General features: G+C 37.5%; 1 pseudogene across 1 annotated transcript; it reads left to right on the forward strand.

Moving 5' to 3' along the window:
• Positions 1-6,592: 6,592 nt before the first annotated feature.
• LOC143542709 (geraniol 8-hydroxylase-like) lies at positions 6,593-17,183 on the forward strand (annotated as a pseudogene). Its single transcript, XR_013136939.1, has 4 exons — positions 6,593-7,018; positions 7,417-7,737; positions 16,047-16,277; positions 16,384-17,183. The product of XR_013136939.1 is annotated as a geraniol 8-hydroxylase-like (transcript).
• Positions 17,184-20,299: the final 3,116 nt, after the last annotated feature.

The following is a 20,299-nucleotide window of genomic DNA, read 5'->3' on the forward strand; positions in this document are numbered from 1 at the left end:
CAGTCGATATTATTATCATATTTCTTGTTTTGTTTTTATACATGATGTATCCTTCAATAAGAACAAAAAAAAAATCATATATATTCTTACGAAATTTTATAAAAAGTTGGTTTTCCATCTATTTATTAATTTAAATTAAGCTATTCTCAAAAAGTAACTTCGTTAATTTAACATTTACTCCTTGAAGGTGTTCTTGGTTGAGTGAGGCCGAACAATATGGATGGTTTACGTATCATCTCACGAAGGCTTACTTTGGGGTAGCTTCAAATGTTGTTAAAAAATGGTTTCACATATCATGTCTTCCAACCGACCCGTGATGGTTCTGACAACAACGACGGTAAAAGATCTTTCATGTAAGTTTCAATACCTAGTTGAACACAGGTCACCTTTACTCAAGTAGACTCAAGTTCTAAACCAAAAAATTAATCCAATATGGTAAAACCCCCATATTTAAAGAAGGTTATCCCACAACCTTAATTGATGGCCTTAAGTTCGAAATCGATAATGCAATTCCAAAATAATAATGCAGCAACATAGAACGTGTTAACATAGAAACTAAGATCCACAAAAGGTAGCTACTAAATGCAGCAACGACATCAAACATCAAAATTATGTTCACACAACAATGATAGCCAACTAATCAAATCAGGTAACAGAGAATTGCAAAAATTAGGTTATAAAGCACTAACTTAGACAACAGAAAATTGTGTAGCTATAAATGAACTCACAAAGAACAGAATCAAACTCAATCGAACAAAATTAGGTTATAAAGTACTAAATTAGATTGTAAATTAGCAAATCAGACGATTAAGAAAACGAAATCAGACGACTAATAAAACGTGATACGGTTAGCAACAACAACAAAGCAGAAGATTAAATGCAATCAAACATACCAAGCAGTTACCGGACCATTGATACCGTCACACCACCTCCAGCAAGGGTTCTAGCTTTTCCTTTGCCTTTGTCAATTACTTGCAAACATTATTGCCCTAACCGCCAGAAAACAAGGAGACGGAAATCCAGATCCATCCAGCTACCAGACCACCGTAACCGCCACCTAGGGTTTCTCAAACTGGTTTAGACCCGACCTGATTTGAAAAAAACATGCAAAAGTAAATAAAATAATTAACGAGTCTTTTGGTCACAAGCCAGCCGGTTTGATCGGACTCAACATTCTTGCCTCCATACTGGTTTGGAGTTTGAAACCTGATCCGGTTTTTCCAAAACGGTTATAACCATGCATCAACCCGGACCGGTTTTAACCCGAACCGATTTGGTATTTAACCGGTTTGTAAACTTTTACTCATAAACACATGCAAACAAAACACAAACATAAAAATATAATCACCAACCATTAAACTTTGACATTAATTTGTCATGAAGAATATATTATTTCGACACATATCGATTATGTAGATCAGAACAATCTCAATACTTTCATGTGTAATGATATCCCTTAAAGCATTCTCAGCAGCGCCCCTAAAAAATTGTGAGAGAAATCTCTAAAAGTTTTTAGAGGATTATAAGTGATTGTGAGTGGAGGATACATAAAACTTTAAAGACATGAGTAAATTTTTAGTAAATTTGAAAGAACACTTTTTATCCTCTATTTATTGTTTAATATATTTGAAAGTGGTTGTGAGTGAAGTAGATAGAAAAAATAATGATAAAGATGTAAAAAATCTTATTTAATAATATATGAGAGAGAAAATGTAATATTTTTATTGTAATTATAAAAATCAATAGTGAAAGGTAGGGGGTTCAAACCTCACTACCACCAATTTATATGGAAGATATGAGAGATGACCCTGGCTTGCCAGGGTTCGAGTCCTGATCTCACCCGGTTTTACCGGCTCCTCGCTGTCGTGCCATTAGGCGGGTGTGGGGGTCGGGTTTTATCCGGTGAATCCCTCAATAGGGGTGGTGTTAGGATTAAACACACACACGAACCGAACACGACACGAAAGCAATAAACGACACGAGGATTTAACGTGGTTCGGTCTAAACTGACCTACGTCCACGGGTGGCAACTAGGTATATCTTTATTGAGTGACAACGATTACAAGTACATGACATCAAATATATAGAGATACACTTAGGGTTTGTATCTTATTAAACAAGAAATTCAAACCAGGCCGGGCCTGCCCTTTGGACTTCAAATAATAAACCGGGCCTACACCGAAAGGCCTACGAAACCCAACAAACTCCCACTCGGAGGCCTTGAGTACTCTCGTTTACACTCCTGATTGTACTTCTGTAATCTAAACATTTAACTTCTAATTGCCACCGCATTCTCATCAATTAACCTGAAGGCCCCGTTGAAGCTCCCCGGAGCTCCAACACGTCAGTCACGGCTAAAACTGCCCTTGAATCGTTCTCTGTCCCTACCGGATCCTGAGATACCCTGAGAACTAACACTCTCCATATTCAGCAAGTAATTCACTGGAGAGACTTTTACAGCTGGAATACTGGTTTTCTTAATCCACTGTCAACCTGGAACTGTAACTGAAACACGACCTGTGCTCCCACTGTCACGATGTCCTCTGACTGATTTAACCTTCCTAGCTCGTTCATCCTGAATCTTCACTTTGGCTCTGGGTTTGTTACTTGCAAAACGAACCTTCTTCTGCCCACGAGATTCTGTGAACCGGACTTTGTCTTTCACCAAAACTGGATCCACTCCTTTCGGTGACATATCGACCATATACAACGAACCAATTTTCTTACCACGAGCAACAACGAGATTCCCTTTGACTACTTTCCACTGCCCATTCCCGAACTTAACATTGTAACCCTGGTCATCCAACTGCCCAACTGAAATCAAACTTTTCTTCAAACTTGGAATAACCCTAACATCTTTCAAAGTCCAAGAAGTACCGGCTGAAGTTATCAAATCAACATCTTCCATACCCGTAACCTCTAGAATATCATCGTTCGCAAGTCGAACCTTTCCAAAATCCCCAACCTTAAGATTCTTCATCGTTTCACTACAGTGAGTGGCATGAAACGATGCACCAGAATCCATCACCCAAGCATCAACGTTATCCTCAACACTAAGAACGTAAAACTCATCCCCTGGGCATTCTTCTGCAGTGTTGACTTCTGTAACGTTCACCTCTTTCTTACCATTTGGACACTGATTCCTGAAGTGTCCCTTTTCTTTACAACCCCAGCATTCAATATCATTACGAGTCCTAGACTGATTCCTCTTCCTACTCCCACTGCCTCGTTGTTTTCCCCTACCTCTACCTTCTGTGACTAATATATCACTTGATGATCCACCTGAATTTCTGCGTCTTGAATCTTCTCCAAGAATCAAATCCAGAATCCCATCAAAAGTAATTTTTGTAGACGAACTACAAACTGCAGTCACTGTTTGCGACCAACTATCGGGCAAGGAGGATAACAATAAAAGACCTTGAACTTTATCATCAAACTTAATGCAGACTAACACTAAGTGGGAGAGGTTCGAATTAAGATTATTGATATGCGTTGTAACTGACCCACCCTCTTTCATTCGAGTTGTCACTAGCTCTCTGATAAGATAGACCTTATTCGCTGCTGAATGCTTCTCATACATGTTGGATAGTGCGTCCATCATACCACGGGCTGTGGTTTCTTTCATGACGTTAAACACCACATCTTCCGACAATGACAAAGTAATACAAGCCCTAGCTTTCTTATCTAACTTCTTCCAATCTGTTTCTGACAACTTTTCTGGTTATTCATCCTCAAACACTACATCCAAGTCTTTCTGACAAAGTAGTGCCTCAATCTGCATCTTCCACCAATCAAACTTCTGTCCATCAAACTTCTGTATCGAAACCTTTTCGTCTTCTGCAATGACAATGACTAAAACGAAAATTTGGAATAAATAGAGACAAGCACAACAGTCGCACGGGCCTGAACTTAACAACTGTTCTACTGAACTTCGTTAAACAATCAACCTATTTAAACGCAACGGAATAACGAACTGTAAATCAGAAAACTGAAACTTTAACTGAAATTTTAACTGAAACGATAAAACCTGACAAACGCGGTTGGCACTTTAACGCTTCTTCTGATTGACAACGGTTCTTCAACTAAAATAGGATCTTGATTTCGGCCCACACAAATAACCAACCAAATAAAACTTGCATCCAAACTGAATCACACAAACTCGGTTGCTACCCTTTGTAATTCAGCCTAAAAAAAAATAGGCCACACAAAAACATTAACTTGATCTGCCAAAATATGGGCCAATGCCACTACTCCTTTTTGACAATAAAAATGATATTATTGGCACACTCCAAAGTCAACCTCACGTGTGCTGCTTCTTTCTTTCTTTCTTGCAACTTGATTTTTGAACAAGCCCACCAAGAACCTTATCTTTTACTAAGTGGCGTGAATCTCAAAAATAATAATGCAAACTTCTCAGTTGAATGGCACTAGCAAAAACAAAGGGAAGAAAACTCCTATCGAACTTACGATGTTTACAGCTTTCAAACGAAACCAACAAAACAAATCGTCAACGGCTGAGATAAGAACACAAACCGAAGATCTCGTTTTTCTTCCTTGCGGCGGCGCAGAAAGCACAATCGACGGCTAGCGGTCACGCGCCGAAACCCTAGCTCCGATCTCTGGCGTGACGGCGACGAGCAGGACTATTTCAAACGTGTTCTCGTGTGATCCGAACCTAAGCTCTAGATACCACTTGCTAGGATTAAACACACACACGAACCGAACACGACACGAAAGCAATAAACGACACGAGGATTTAACGTGGTTCGGTCTAAACTGACCTACGTCCACGGGTGGCAACTAGGTATATCTTTATTGAGTGACAACGATTATCAAATATATAGAGATACACCTAGGGTTTGTATCTTATTAAACAAGAAATTCAAACCGGGCCGGGCCTGCCCTTTGGACTTCAAATAATAAACCGGGCCTACACCGAAAGGCCTACGAAACCCAACAGGTGGACCGCTAGGGGCTTCGTCTGTCCGGAATAGTGGCCGGCTCGTGCTATCTTTAGCCAATGGAGGCCGCGTACGGAGTACCCGACGTTTCATAGTTGGTAAAAAAAACGAAGAAAAGAAAAGCTGCCAAAAATGATGTTAGTAATGAAACAGCTATAGGAATTAAGTAATCACCATGTGGTCAAAACCTACCACAATGAACGATATTAAAGTCTTAATTACACAACATGAAACTTGAAAGGGCTTTTAATAATACCTACATGCGGCCGTCCAAAAATAAATAAATAACAAATAATGCCTTCATTATGACAAAACTATTATAGTTAGCAATAAAAGCACGTGCACAGAACTATTTTAAAGAGTGACATGCCAAAATTTTCATTTATTAATGGCACTCTTTATCTTAAACCTATAACATAACAAAAAAAGATCGAATTCTAAACACATGTACCTAGCAGTCTAGCACATGGACACATGTTTTAAGATACAGAGAAGAAAAAGAAAAAAAAAAGAATTTAACACACATATTTATTTCTTAAACTTCATACAACTTTCTATTTTATCCTAACCCCTATAATAAAACACACATATTTCATCCTACTCGTATAGATTATCGACAAAATATGGAGTGTTCGTGTAAGAACTACTTAGCTATCAGAAAATTATACAGTTTATAATACATTAATTGCAAAAAAAAATTAAAAATATTTTTTAGTTCTTTCTTTAAAAATGAGTTTTTTTTATCATCTCCTTGTATATAATACTAATATTGGTATTGTTATAAATACACACTCATCTTTGTGAATTACAGATAACAAACAAGGAAGAGGAAACAATACATGGAGCTTCTACTTTGTTCATTAATCTATTAGCTATTCACCTACACATATCACATAACTAGATCCTTATATCAATCGTTATGAATTGATTAAACGTAATGAAACTCAATTAGAAATTCTCAACATTCTTGCCTTCATACTGGTTTGAAACCCGATCCCGTTTTCTAAACCGGTTATGACCATGCATAAATCCGGACCAGTTTTTAACCCAAACCGATTTGGTAATTAACCGGTTTGTTCATTTTTACTCAAAGACACATGCAAACAAAACACAAACATAAGAATATAATCACCAACCATAAAACTTTGACATTAAGTTGTCATAAAGAATATATTATTTCAATACACATCGACTGTTTGCGTGATAATATCCCTCAGAGCAATCTCAGTAGCTTCTCTAAAAAATTTTAGAGGATTGTAAGTGGTTGTGAGTGGAGAAGACAAAATTTTTAAAAGAGATGATGAAATTTTGAGTAAATTTAGAGGAACATTGTTTATTTTTTATTTATTTTTAATATATTTGTAAGTGGTTGTGAGTGAAAGAGAGAAAAATATTGATAAAGATGAAAAAAGTATCATTTAATAGTATATGAGAAAGAAAATGTAATCTTTTTGATGTAATTATAGATATTGAGATAGAAAATCTGCTGAGAACGCTTTTAGTCATGAAACAGTTATAAGAATTAAGTAATCATCATGTGGCCAAAACCTACCACAATGAACGATATTAAAGTCTTAATTACACAACATGAGGCTTTTAATAATACCTACATATGACCATCCAATAATTAATAAAAACAAAAACAATGCTTCATATTGTTGTATAATTGCACACTCATCTTTGTGAATTACACACAACAAACAAGGAAGAGTAAACAATATATGGAGCTTCTACTTCTAACTCTCTCCACCATTGTTTTCTTCTTCTTCTTCCTCCACCATGGCCTCGACCTATACCGCAAAAGGCGGATGCCACCTGGCCCTACGGGCCTCCCCATCATCGGAAACATTCTTGACATTGGACCAAAACCACATGAGTCACTAGCCAAACTCGCTAAAAAACACGGTCCACTCATGACCATCCGTTTGGGCAACGTCACGAGTGTGGTAGCATCCACAGCCGATGCGGCCAGAGAAATCCTACAACGTCTGGATGAGGCATGCTCTGGCCGCATCATCCCAGACGCTGTCAACGCCATGGAGAACTGTGACAAGACGGTGTTATGCAGGGCCGGCTATAAGGGAGGGCCGGGTGGTCGACGGACCCCGGCCCGACATCCCGATAGGTCCGAATTTTTTTTTTAAAAAAATTATATATATATATTTTTATGAAAAACAGTATGTATATATAATGTTTAAACTTAATTACACAACTATTAGCTTAGTTTAGTGGTAAAGGGGTATAACTTTCAACCAAGAGGTTGTGGGTACTAACCTCACTTTAGTCATTTTAACCATATTTTTATAAAAAAATGTTATTTACACAACCAAGTCATAAGGCTCAAAAAATTAAGGGTCATTTAAAAATTAAACTGTTTAAACCCAACAAGATACCCTTTTTTATTAAGGCAAAAAAAAACCGCCTTTGGCCCCAAAATTTTTAACCGTTCTCGAAGCCGGGCCTGGTGTTATGGATCTCAGCCAACGAAGATTGGCGAACCATAAGAAAAGCCCTCAACACATACCTCACCAACAACCACAAACTCGACACCCTTCGTGGCCTTCGCCAGAACGTGGTGGACGAGATGCTAGAGTTCATTAACCAATCCGCACTAAAAAACGAGCTTGTGAACATAGGAAATCTGGCATTTGCAGTGTCGATAAACCAGATATCCAACACGTGCTTTTCACAAAATGTGACGAATTATGCGTCCGATGATATTGGAGGGTTTAAGACCGCGGTGAAGACATTAATGGAGGTAGGCGGGAAGTTTAACATGTTGGATCAGATCACACAAATAAGATTGTTGATTGTAATTAGATGGGTTTGAGTGATTAGAATTTTTAGGGTTTTGATAGATATTGAGTTAGAGAGATAAACGAGAGATTGATGAATGTGATATGTATTCAATAATAAACTGGGCTTTATATAGCCAATCATACAACGTTCATAAACATAAAAAGCTGAACAAATAAAACAGAAATTGACTAACAACTTCAAACGTAAACAAGCTGAAGAATAGGACACAACCTAGACCCAGCCTTCTTTATTTCAACCACGTGCACTAAGTTTTGAATTAACCCACTAACACCCCTGCTTAATTCATAAACTTTGTTACTCCCATCCTTGCCCTTAATCGATTGAACTGCTCCACCCCAAGAGGTTCTGTTAACCCATCAGCCAATTGTTCCTCTGTGTAGCATGAGTCGATGTTAACTTCCTTAGACTCAATCAGACTTCGTATATAGTGGTACTTGATGTCTATATGTTTACTTCGCTGATGCATAGCTGAGTTCTTGGTTAGAAACACAGCTGACCTGTTGTCGCAATAAATTCTTGTGGCTTCTTGTTGATCGTGTCCAAGATCATGCAGAAGTTTTCGTAGCCACACTGCTTGGCAAGCAGCCTCATTAACAGAAATATACTCTACTTCAGTCGACGATAGTGCCACAACCTTTTGCTTCTTTGAACTCCATGTTACTACACTTTACCCGATCGAAAATAAATTAGCTGAGATGCTTTTCCTGTCTTCATAAGATCCAGCCCAATCACTATCGGTGTATCCTTCAAGCACAATGTCTTTTGATGATTCATATAGCAGCCCATGATCATATGTACCAGCCACATATCTTAGTATTCTTCTAGCAGCTCCAAGGTGAGCTTCTGATGGCATCTGCATATATCGGGAAACCAAACCAACTGCATATACTAAATCAAGTCTAGTATGAGTTAAATAAAGTAACCCACCTACTAGACTTCCTGTCTTCATAAGATCCAGCCCAATCACTATCGGTGTATCCTTCAAGCACAATGTCTTTTGATGATTCATATAGCAGCCCATGATCATATGTACCAGCCACATATGTTAGTATTCTTCTAGCAGCTCCAAGGTGAGCTTCTGATGGCATCTGCATATATCGGGAAACCAAACCAACTGCATATACTAAATCAAGTCTAGTATGAGTTAAATAAAGTAACCCACCTACTAGACTTCTGAATATGAATTCATCTGCTCTTGGTATCATTTAAACATTTGAGCGGAAATCCGATGTGTCCTTGATATTCTATCTATAGCATATCATTATATACAGAGAGCATCCATAATTGTAGGGATGTGATTTACAACATAAAAGGAAAATAATAACTATAATATTCTATCTATAAATAACAAATATATTCTATCATTTAAACATTTGAGCGGGAATCCGATGTGTCCTTGATACTTGGTTCTTCGTCTGCGGCCTTTAGCTTTCCACTAACTTTCATAGGAACAGTAACTGAATTGCATTTCCACATTCCAAACCGTTTAAGCAGATCAATGGCATACTTTTGTTGTGACACAAAAATGCCATTTGTCCCCTGCTTAACTTCCAACCCCAAAAAATAACTTAACTCCCCAAGATCAGTCATGTCAAATTCATCAATCATCTTTTTCTTAAATTCATCAAGCAATTCAGTAGAAGAACTTGTATATATTATATCATCAACATATAAACAGACAATAATGAGATCGATATTAGATACCTTCTTCACGTACACAGTTGGTTCACTTGCAGTTCTTTCTATGTTGCTTTGGCGTTAGACCATAAGCAACACTTCCAAACACTCTAAGATGATGTATTGCAGGCTTCTGTTTATACCACACTTGATATGGTGTTACTCCTGTCACGGCTTTAGTAGGTGATCTGTTCAACAGATATACGGATGTGGCCACTGCTTCACCCCAAAAACACTTTCTTAACTGCTTCTCTTCTACCATACTCATAGCCATCTCCATCACAGTTCTGTTTTTGCGTTCGGACACTCCATTTTGTTCTGGAGAGTAGGGTGCTGTACGAGGTCTTCTAATACCATGCACTTTACAGAAGTCATTGAACTCTTGTGAGCAGAACTCTCCTCCATTGTCACTTCTCAAGGCCATAACTTCCATACCTGATTCTTTCTCAACCAAGGCTTTCCATATCTTGAACTTGTCAAACACTTCTGACTTCGTGTGTAGAAAATACACCCAAGTCATTCTACTAAAATCATCCGTGAATAACACCAAAAACATATTACCTCCAAGGGACTTGACTGGCATAGGACCACAAACATCCGTATGTACCAATTCAAGAACCCTTGATGAACTCCAGGCATGTGTGGGAAATGGCTTACGTGTAGCTTTCCCTAGAGCACATCCTTGACATACAGACCAGTTCTTGATCTTGGGTAATCCATTGACTAACTCCTTTTCACTTAGAGTCTTTAAACCTTGTTCATGAAAATGGCCATAACGAAGATGCCATAACAGGGACTGATTATCAATCACTGCCAAGGCGGTGGATCTGGTCTTAGTTATGTTCAGAGGAAATGTGTTATTCCCAGACATAGGCACCTTATATACCATCTCCCTGGTTTTCTTGTGTGTTACAACACAAGCATCATCATCAAACAAAAGAGAATACCCAGCCTTCATCAATTGACCAACACTTAACAAATTATACCCTAGTTCAGGAGAGAACTGTACATTACTTAAAACCTTGTACCTGCCTTCACTTACTTCAAGCTTCACGGTTCCCTTTCCTTCAACATTAATTGCCTTACCATTGCCCATCTTGACACTTGTCTTGGCTTGATACATGGATTTGAACAAGGATCGGTGCCCTGTCATATGGTTGGAGCACCCACTATCAATGAACCAAACATCACAGTCGCTTTTGGTAACCTTTTCAGCAGCTCTTAAGCTTTTTTCTTCACTTTTCATTAACATATGAGCAAACAACTCACCTTCTTCTTCATCATTATCCTCAAGGGCTGCATTAGCCTGTGGTTCACCCCAACAATTTGCTTGGACATGTCCATACCGGTAACAGTTGTAACATTGCACTTGAGACCTACCACGGCCTCGCCCTCTACCACGACCACGACTTCTAACAGCTGAACCTCCTCGGCCACGATAACCAGAACCACCATCATCTTCTTTGGCTTGAAAAGCATGCTCTTCTTCTACTTGAGCAACCTTTCGATTTACTCTAGCCTCATAAGCCTGTAATGAGCCCATTAGTTGATCAAAGGATAATCTTGAGAGATCCTTTGATTCTTCTATAGCAGTTACGACATGGTCCCAGCGCGGAGGTAAACTTCGAAGAACTTTCTCCACTACCAACTGATCCGATACGTCTTCCCCATAAGCTCTCTTCTGGTTCACAATCTTCATGACTTTTGACAGAAAATCAGCAATGCCTTCTCCTTCTTTCATTTGAAGTGTTTCGAACTCACGTCGCAGCCCTTGTAGTTTCACGGTTTTTACTTTGGAGTCACCCTGATATTCAGTTTGGAGCAAAGTCCAAGCTTGTTTTGAGGTGGCGGCGGCTGCAATACGAGAGAACACTTCATCATGTACAGCTTGTTGAATTAGTGACAAAGCCCTTGCATCTTTCTTTCTATTTTCTCGTAACCTAGGCAGATCTTTATCACTTTCATTAAACCCACCGTTGACAGATTCCCATAGATCATGTGAGATAAGTAGGGTTTTCATTCTTATGTTCCAGAACTCGTATCCCTCACCTTTGAAGATGGGGAGAGGAGTTGAGGGAATCATTCCTGTCGTGCTACTTCTTGCCATCTATCGTTTCACAATAACTAACACAATTCACCAGCAAGAGTCTTCAAATCGGATGAGAAGGTGTGGCTCTGATCAGATCACACAAATAAGATTGTTGATTGTAATCAGATGGGTTTGAGTGATTAGAGTTTTTAGGGTTTTGATAGATATTGAGTTAGAGAGAAACGAGAGATTTGTTGGGAATTTCGGTTCAAGGCCGTTACTTGGCGTGCAAGGTTAAGTAACGAGATTTAAGGAGTGGATAATTATAGAAGTGTTTAGATTTAATTGTTAGTATAATTATCATGTCCAATTATTTAGCAATCCTAGTTGTAGTCTAATTGTGATAGGTTAGATTATAAATAGCCGTGCTTTGAGGTTTAGAGATTGTAATTAGGTATTTAGGTAATTGAGTTTTGTGAAGTTTCTCAATAATAATATTCGTGTTTGGTGTTAGCCAAATTAACGTGTCTGGGTTTTGAGACCTGGTACCAGTTCCATTAATTGGTATCAGAGCCTAAGAAGGACCTGTGTTGAAGCCGGAGAAACCTGTGACGTGAAGATTTCCGACGGATAATTTTATTGTCGTTCAATCCCTGCAACCGGCGTTCAATCGATTCGACAGTAGCAGCATCCAAACCCGTGACGTGAGGGGGAAGCAGTAGCGATCGATTGGGTTCGTTGACGGTAATCGGCGCTCTCAAACCGGACCTGTGCAATTGAAGGTCGGAGTATTCTGTGACGTGAGGGAACTACCATCGGCCTTCAAGACACTGTCTGCGTTCATCGGAAAACCTGTGACGTGAGGAATTCCGGCGAAGATTATTGAAATCGGTGTTCAATTGACGTTTGTTCGGACCTGCTGATTTCCGGTGACGTGAGGAAATTTTGTGTTTGGAGTCTGAGCTTTGGGAACACAAAAAGAACGGTTATAAAGTCAATAAATAAATTAGTAGGCAGGGGCTACGAAAGCAAAAGGCAAACAAAGAAGCTTTTGAGGTTATTAAGTTTTTTATAACTTTAATTGAAGATCTGCAACCATTCACGTGATTCAAGTGGTGGTGCCATTACTTTTCCACTTTATCTATATCAATTTTTTGGTTCCACTGTGCAAACAAAAAGATTGACAGAATGTCAATTTTATTGTTTTGGTGAAAGGGTTTGGTGGTAAAGATTTATTCAATTGAATATTTTAAGGTGGTTTGGTTGTGCACGTAAATTAAATCACGTGTTGGAACAATTGAATCAAGGTCACGGAATTTTTCGGTAACCTATAGCCGGAGAATCAAGATGGGTGACGCGAACCAAGCGAAAAAGGAGACGATCTCCGGGTCGTTTCAGTGTCTGCGTTTGACGAAAACAAACTATACGATTTGGAGTATGCATATGGAGGTTATTTTTGGGATTCATGGAGTTTGGGATGTGATTGTCCCGGGCACTAATGACGCGAAGCAAAATAACATCGCGAAGGCGCTTCTGTTCCAGTCGATTCCCGAGGAACAGATACTTCAAATCGGTAATTTTAAATTGGCAAAAGAGATGTGGGATGCCATAAAGTCAAGAAATATGGGCGCGGAACGTGTGAAGGATGCTAGACTTCATACGTTAATACGTGAATTTGACGGTATGATGATGAAAGAAACTGAAACCATTGATGAGTATGCCTCGAGAATAACCACGATCTCTTCTAAAGCAGCCACACTTGGACAACCGTATGAAGAAAGGAAGCTAGTCCAGATATTCTTCACAAGCCTGCCGAGCCGGTTTATCCAAGTTGTAACATCCATCGAGCAAGTGTTAGACCTTAAAACAGTCGGTTTTGAGGATATTGTCAGGAGGCTGAAGACTTATGAGGAGCGTATAAAAGGACACGTGTTGCGTTCTGAAGAAGGTAAACTTTTGTTTAATAATTCTGAATCCTCTTCGAGTTGGAAGCAGTTTTCACGCGAATCGAGTAGGGGGCGCGGGAAAGGTTCGAATCGAGGACGTGGTGGTGGACGTGAGAGTCAGAACCGTGGTTCACAAGGAGGGACCAACGAAGGCTATAAACGAAAGGGTAAAAAGGATTACTCGGAAGTTCAATGCTTTCGTTGTGATGAATTTGGTCACTTCGTTTCGAGGTGTCCGTTACGAAGGGAAGAAAGACAAGCACATTTGGCCGAAGCAAAAGAAAAAGACCCGTCCCTCTATATGGTGCAGTGCGTTCAAGAAAAAGTGTACTTGAATGAACGAAAGGTTATACCAAAAGATTAAGAGGGTGGTTCGAACGAACGAGACTTGTGGTATTTGGATAACGGTGCGAGCAACCATATGACGGGTGATTTATCCTTTTTCTCTGAATTAAATAAGCGTGTTGGTAGCAAAGTTAAATTTGGAGATGAGTCTTATGTTGATATTTGCGGGAAAGGCTCGATATTGCTAGTCGGTAAAACGGGGGAGCAACAATTATTGACCGACATTTATTATATTCCTAGTTTACAAAGTAATATTATTAGTCTTGGGCAAGCAACAGAAAGTGGTTGTGATATTCGTATGAAAGACGATTACTTGTTGATGTAGATGATCAAGGAAAATTGTTGATGCGGGTTACTCGATCCAAGAATCGTCTTTATACGATTAAGTTAAAGACGGGGAAACCCGTGTGTTTACAAGCCCGGATTGATAACGAGAATTGGCTTTGGCACGCGAGACTAGGATACCTAAATTTCGAGTCTATGAAACAAATGGTGAAAAATAATATGGTCATTGGAATGCCAAATGTTGATCAAGAAAATCAAATTTTTGACTCGTGCTTAGTCGGGAAGCAAACGAGGAAACCGTTTCCGAAGTCGACGAGTTTTAGAGCAACCCGAGCCTTGGAACTAATCCATAGAGATTTATGCGGGCCCATTATTCCTAGTACCATAGTTAGAAATAGGTACGTGTTCGTCTTGATAGATGATTTTTCTCGTTTCATGTGGACTTTTTTGTTGAAGGAAAAAAGTGAAGCGTTCGACACCTTCAAGCGATTTAAAGTCATGGTGGAAGCGGAAAATAGTGAGAAAATCAAAACGTTTCGAACCGATCGAGGGGGAGAATTTACTTCTCGTAATTTCAATCGGTTCTCTAAAAACAAGGGGTTTATTCGGCATTTAACCGCTCCATATACACGTCAACAAAACTTTGTTGTCGAAAGGCGTAACCGCACGATATTGGATATGACTCGGAGCATATTAAAAGCGATATTGGATCCGAGTATAAAAGTTTCTAAATTTGAAGACGAAGAAGATTTTGATGCTACGAGATATCGAAAGATTGTCGGGTGTCTCCTGTACCTGTTACAAACTCGTCCCGACTTGGCGTATTCGGTCGGAGTCGTAAGCCGGTACATGCAAAATCCGAAGCAATCTCATGCAGCTCTTATAAAGCAAATTCTTCGTTATATTCAAGGTACTCTCAGTTTTGGTATTTCTTACACTCGTGGAAAAAACGTGTTAGTTGGTTATAGTGATAGTAGCCATAACATTGACCAAGACGATGGTAGAAGCACTACGGGGCACGTGTTTTTATCTTGGGTCTTCACCAATTACTTGGTGTTCTCAGAAACAGTGTACGGTTGCACTCTCATCGTGTGAAGCATAGTATATGGCGGCAAGTGCAGCCGCCTGTCAGGCGGTTTGGCTAAGGGGCTTGATAAGTGAGTTATTCGACAAGGAAATTCAAGCAGTGGTGTTACGTATCGATAATACATCAGCAATAGCACTCGTGAAGAATCCGGTTTTCCATGGAAGGACCAAACACATTAAATTTCGGTTTCACTACATTCGAGAATGTGTTGATCGTGACGAAGTAAGCGTCGAGCATGTTAGTGGTGTTAAGCAATGTGCCGATATCTTGACGAAGGCTCTTGGGAGAATCAAATTCAAGGAGATGCGGGAATTACTTGGAGTTGAAGACTTGTCGGTTTCGAGTTCGAAATTCCGGGGGTGATTGTTGGGAATTTCGGTTCAAGGCCGTTACTTGGCGTGCAAGGTTAAGTAACGAGATTTAAGGAGTGGATAATTATAGACGTGCTTAGATTTAATTGTTAGTATAATTATCATGTCCTATTATTTAGCAATCCTAGTTGTAGTCTAATTGTGATAGGTTAGATTATAAATACCCGTGCTTTGAGGTTTAGAGATTGTAATTAGGTATTTAGGTAATTGAGTTTTGTGAAGTTTCTCGATAATAATATTCGTGTTTGGGTGTTAGCCAAATTAATGTGTCTGGGTTTTGAGTTCGTGTTCAAGACCTGGTACCAATTCCATTAAGATTGATGAATGTGATATGTATTCAATAATAAACTAGGCTTTATATAGCCAATCATACAACGTTCATAAACATAAAAAGCTGAACAAATAAAACAGAAATTGACTAACAACTTCAAACGTAAACAAGCTGAAGAATAGGACACAACCTAGACCCAGCCTTCTTTATTTCAACCACGTGCACTAAGTTTTGAATTAACCCACTAACATAACATAGCCGACGTATTTCCCATACTGAGGCCATTGGACCCGCAGAACGTACGAGGACAGATTAAGGGTGCTTATGCATGGTTAGAACATGCTGTACAAGGTTTCATAGATGAGAGGTTAAAGCATAGGGAGTTGAAGCTGCCAAGGTTTGGTGACATGTTGGATTCACTGCTGGATTATAGTGAAGATAATGTACGAGTCTTCAACCTTGTACACGTCAGGACTTTACTAGTGGTACGTATATATATATATATATCTCACTAAATCCATCCATCTTTTTATCATAAACTTAATGACGGTACGAAAACTTTTGATTAACATTATATTTTGTAAATGACAGGATTTATTCATAGGCGGTACAGAAACGAGCTCAAACACAATTGAATGGGCTATTACCGAATTATTTCTTAACCCTGACATGCTTGCAAGAGTTCGAAAAGAAGTTTCCACAATAGTAGGAGAAGACGGTAAAATCCAAGAAGAGAAAATCCTGGACTTGCCGTTTTTGCATGCTGTCATCAAAGAAACAATGCGTCTTCATCTATCAGTGCCTTTATTAGCGCCTCGTAAAGCGGAGAAAGAAGTTAAACTCAGCGAATATGTCGTACCCAAGAACACACAAATTATTGTGAACGTATGGGCTATGTCACAGGACCCAACGTATTGGGAAAATCCTTTGAGCTTCATGCCCGAAAGGTTCATGAATACCCAAGGTTGACTATAAGGGTCAACACTTTCAGTTTTTACCATTTGGATCAGGGCGAAGGATGTGCCCTGGAATACCCTTGGCTCAAAGGGTGGTGAGTGTAATGGTGGCGTCGTTCGTATATCATTTTGATTGGAAACTTCCTAATGCTAGAGAAGACATGGACATGAATAATATCTTTGGCATAACTTTGCTCAGAGCAACTCCACTTGTTGCATACCCTGTTTCGGTTAAATAAGTCATAAAGCCATGCGTACACTTTCTGTTTTGTGGTCAATAAATATATGGTCTTTATATTCTAAAAGCTTATGAGGAAGCTGTATTTATCGTGATACATTTGAAGTCTTTGCCTTAAATTACTTCAAAAGTGACGACATAGATGTATTTGTGAATTTGTGAAATCTGGTTATGTTTTATTTATGAATGGCGAATTTTTGTTTTTTTGCCTTTGGGAAACTTGAATTCAAGATATCTCATGTCTTAATCCCTTAAGTGATTTAAAGACTTTGTCTTGCTAATGGGTTACCAACCCCATTAGTGGTTATGTTTTATTTCATAATTAACGTCAATAGGGCCATACCCCAAAGACTACTACACGAAATCCGAGTTTTATTAGTGTTATGTTAGGAACGGACTTATAAAAGTGTTTATGTATTACGATTGTAGTTTTTCATTTTTAATTCATTTTCAAAGGTCAAATATATTGGATTTTCACTACTGTAAAACTGGATTTTACCGAGTAAAAAATACGTTAGTAATTTACAAACGAAGCTCGCAAAATCTTTAAAAAAATAAATAAAACAATCTATCGACAGATTACCGACATAATTTAGGTACGACGTTTACGGATGGATAGAAGGAAAATATGTCGCTAGTTAAAAAAACCATTATTTTTGTTTTCACCTTTTAATTTACCGACGAATAATCTAATTTATTTCCACCCCCCCCCCCACCACCACCCAACACCCCCCACTAATTTATCCACGAATTACTAACAAACGGTGTTCCCAAAAAAACATATTTTATCAAAAATTTACCCAATACTATATTCAATATAAACATTCATAGGTTACAGTCAAAAAATATTTAGAACATTTTTATTCAAGAGTACGCAATCATGTTCACTTCCAAATTGCATTTGAATCAGGTTTTTGTAAATCTTTCACAGACCTGAAACAACATAAGATCACTCCCGTTAGCAAACCACATATGGTTTATAACACTATTTAAAATAAAAATAAATAAAAAATTAAAATATTGAAGCAAACTAGTTTGTCTCAACAAACTACTTTGCAAACTCTTGCATGGACACATGTCAATTTTTCTGTGGGTCTACTTTTTCATTTATTTTCCCCTTTTATTTCACCCTAATTAGTTTTAACTATAATGTTGTTTTTTTCTAATAACTTTTGATAATTAAGTTTTTTAAAAATATAAAAACATAGTCTTGTTCAATGTTTTTTTGTGAACCCGGCGATATAACATTTATTAAAAACAAAGCTCGTAAAAAATATTTTTCAATATAAAATAAATATGAAGTATGTTTGATGAGTATAAATATACTTTTTATTTTTTTTAAATATTTTTAAATTTAATATATGGTTAAACTTTTAAATAAAGTTATCACTTTTTATATTTTTAGTCACTTCAAACAAAAAAACAACAATTATAAATTATATTTATTTAATAAAAAATAGTGTGGTTTGGGTTGCTAATGAGTGAGAAAAGTTTGGTTTGGTTGAGTTGGGTAAATGAAAAACAGAGAAATTGATTTTATAATAAAAGATTGGTTTGGGTTGGTTTGTGAATGAGAATGGTCTAATTACCAACCAAACATCAACTTATTTCTTAAACCGATCGAATCCCAAACCGTCATTCATTCATGTGTCGTGCAGGCCTTACATACGCAAACCCCTTGAACGGATTCTCGATACATTTAGGGCTAGCAGCCGGGGAATCCAGCACAGCACCACAGGCAAATTGGTCCAACACTCTTCAAAATTTGCGATGCATTGCTTACCAGCAACTTGTGGAATAAAACTCGTCTTTATTTCCCAACTCTCTAATTTTTGCCAGTTGATTGATTTAAACCAACTGTGGCTTTTTATTTCTTTGCTTTTACCAGCTCCACTGCCTAAAAATTAGTCAAACAAATGTTTTTTTAGTAATGGATATTTTTTATTAAACATAAAAAGTTTTTAAAAAAACATAAAAATTAGTGACAAACGTTATATAGGGTAAAGTTAAAATACAAAGAACAATAAAAATGAGAAGGATGAGAAGGAATCCAGTCCATTAATCTTATATTTGAAAGGCTGAGATTAATTTAATAAATAAAAATTGATGGAAAAGGCATGAAGGTAAAAACTCACATTTGTTGACTTTCTCTCTCTACATGCAAGGCACATGTCAATTCCCCCATCATTTTAAAATGTCCATAACTTTTTCATACGACATTATTTTATAAAAAAATATATCATAATAATAAGCGTTTTTTTATCTTTAATATGAGTATCATATTGTTATATAAAAATAAAAAAATAATAATGAGTTTTTTTAATTGTGTTTTTTTGTTGTTCATTGTGTCTTTTAGTTGAGTTTTCATATGAATTGTATTATAGATTTTGATGATTATATTTTTCAATTGGTACTCATATTAAAGACAAAAATTAAAACAAAGATTACGTCATTGTGTCGTTTTGTTTGTCATTAACTTTTAATCATTGTGTAATACGTTCATTGTCTTTTATTCGGATTGACATATGACAAATCTATTTAATTTGAGAAAAATAGTATTGCGTTCATTGCATATTACGTTCAAGTCATTGTGTAATATGTTGTTTCCATTGTGTTTTACGTTTCAAGTCATTGTGTTATATATATATTCACCATTGTGTCTTACGTTTTAGGTCATTGTGTTATACGTATTCACAATTGTGTTTTGTGTTTCAAGTTATTGTGTAACATGTATTAATCATTTTGTTTTATGTATTAGATAATTTGTTGTTATTTTATCATTATTTTTACACATTATTATTACACAACGGTGTTATTAGTATTTAAAAAAACATAATGATGAGTTGAAAGACACAATGACGAAAAAAGACACAACGATAAGCGAAAAGACACAATGGTGTGCGAAAAGACACAGTGACGAAAAAAGACACAATTGTGTGCGAAAAGACACAATGGTGTGCGAAAATACACAATGACGAAAAAAGACACAATGGTGTGCGAAAATACACAATGACGTAATTTTTGTTTTAAATTTTATATAACAAAAATCATACTTATATTAAAGATAAGAAAACGCTTGTTATTATGATGAATTTTTTTATACGAAAAAGTTATATACGTTCTAAAATGATGGGGGTATTAACATGTGTCTTGCACGTGGAGAGAGAAAATGTGTACAATTACCTCCATACCCTTTTTCTTTTGGTCCCCACTTGACACGTCTCAATTATTTATGACTTCTCACACTTCTCATTTATGTTACCCTTTGCAGAATAACTTGACCCACGTTATATATGAGCCAATAGTTATCCCA

This window comes from Bidens hawaiensis, unplaced genomic scaffold (assembly GCF_021521415.1).
Source record: "Bidens hawaiensis isolate Kalapana, Puna unplaced genomic scaffold, B.hawaiensis_p1.1 tig00012954_1, whole genome shotgun sequence".
Lineage (NCBI taxonomy): Eukaryota > Viridiplantae > Streptophyta > Magnoliopsida > Asterales > Asteraceae > Bidens > Bidens hawaiensis.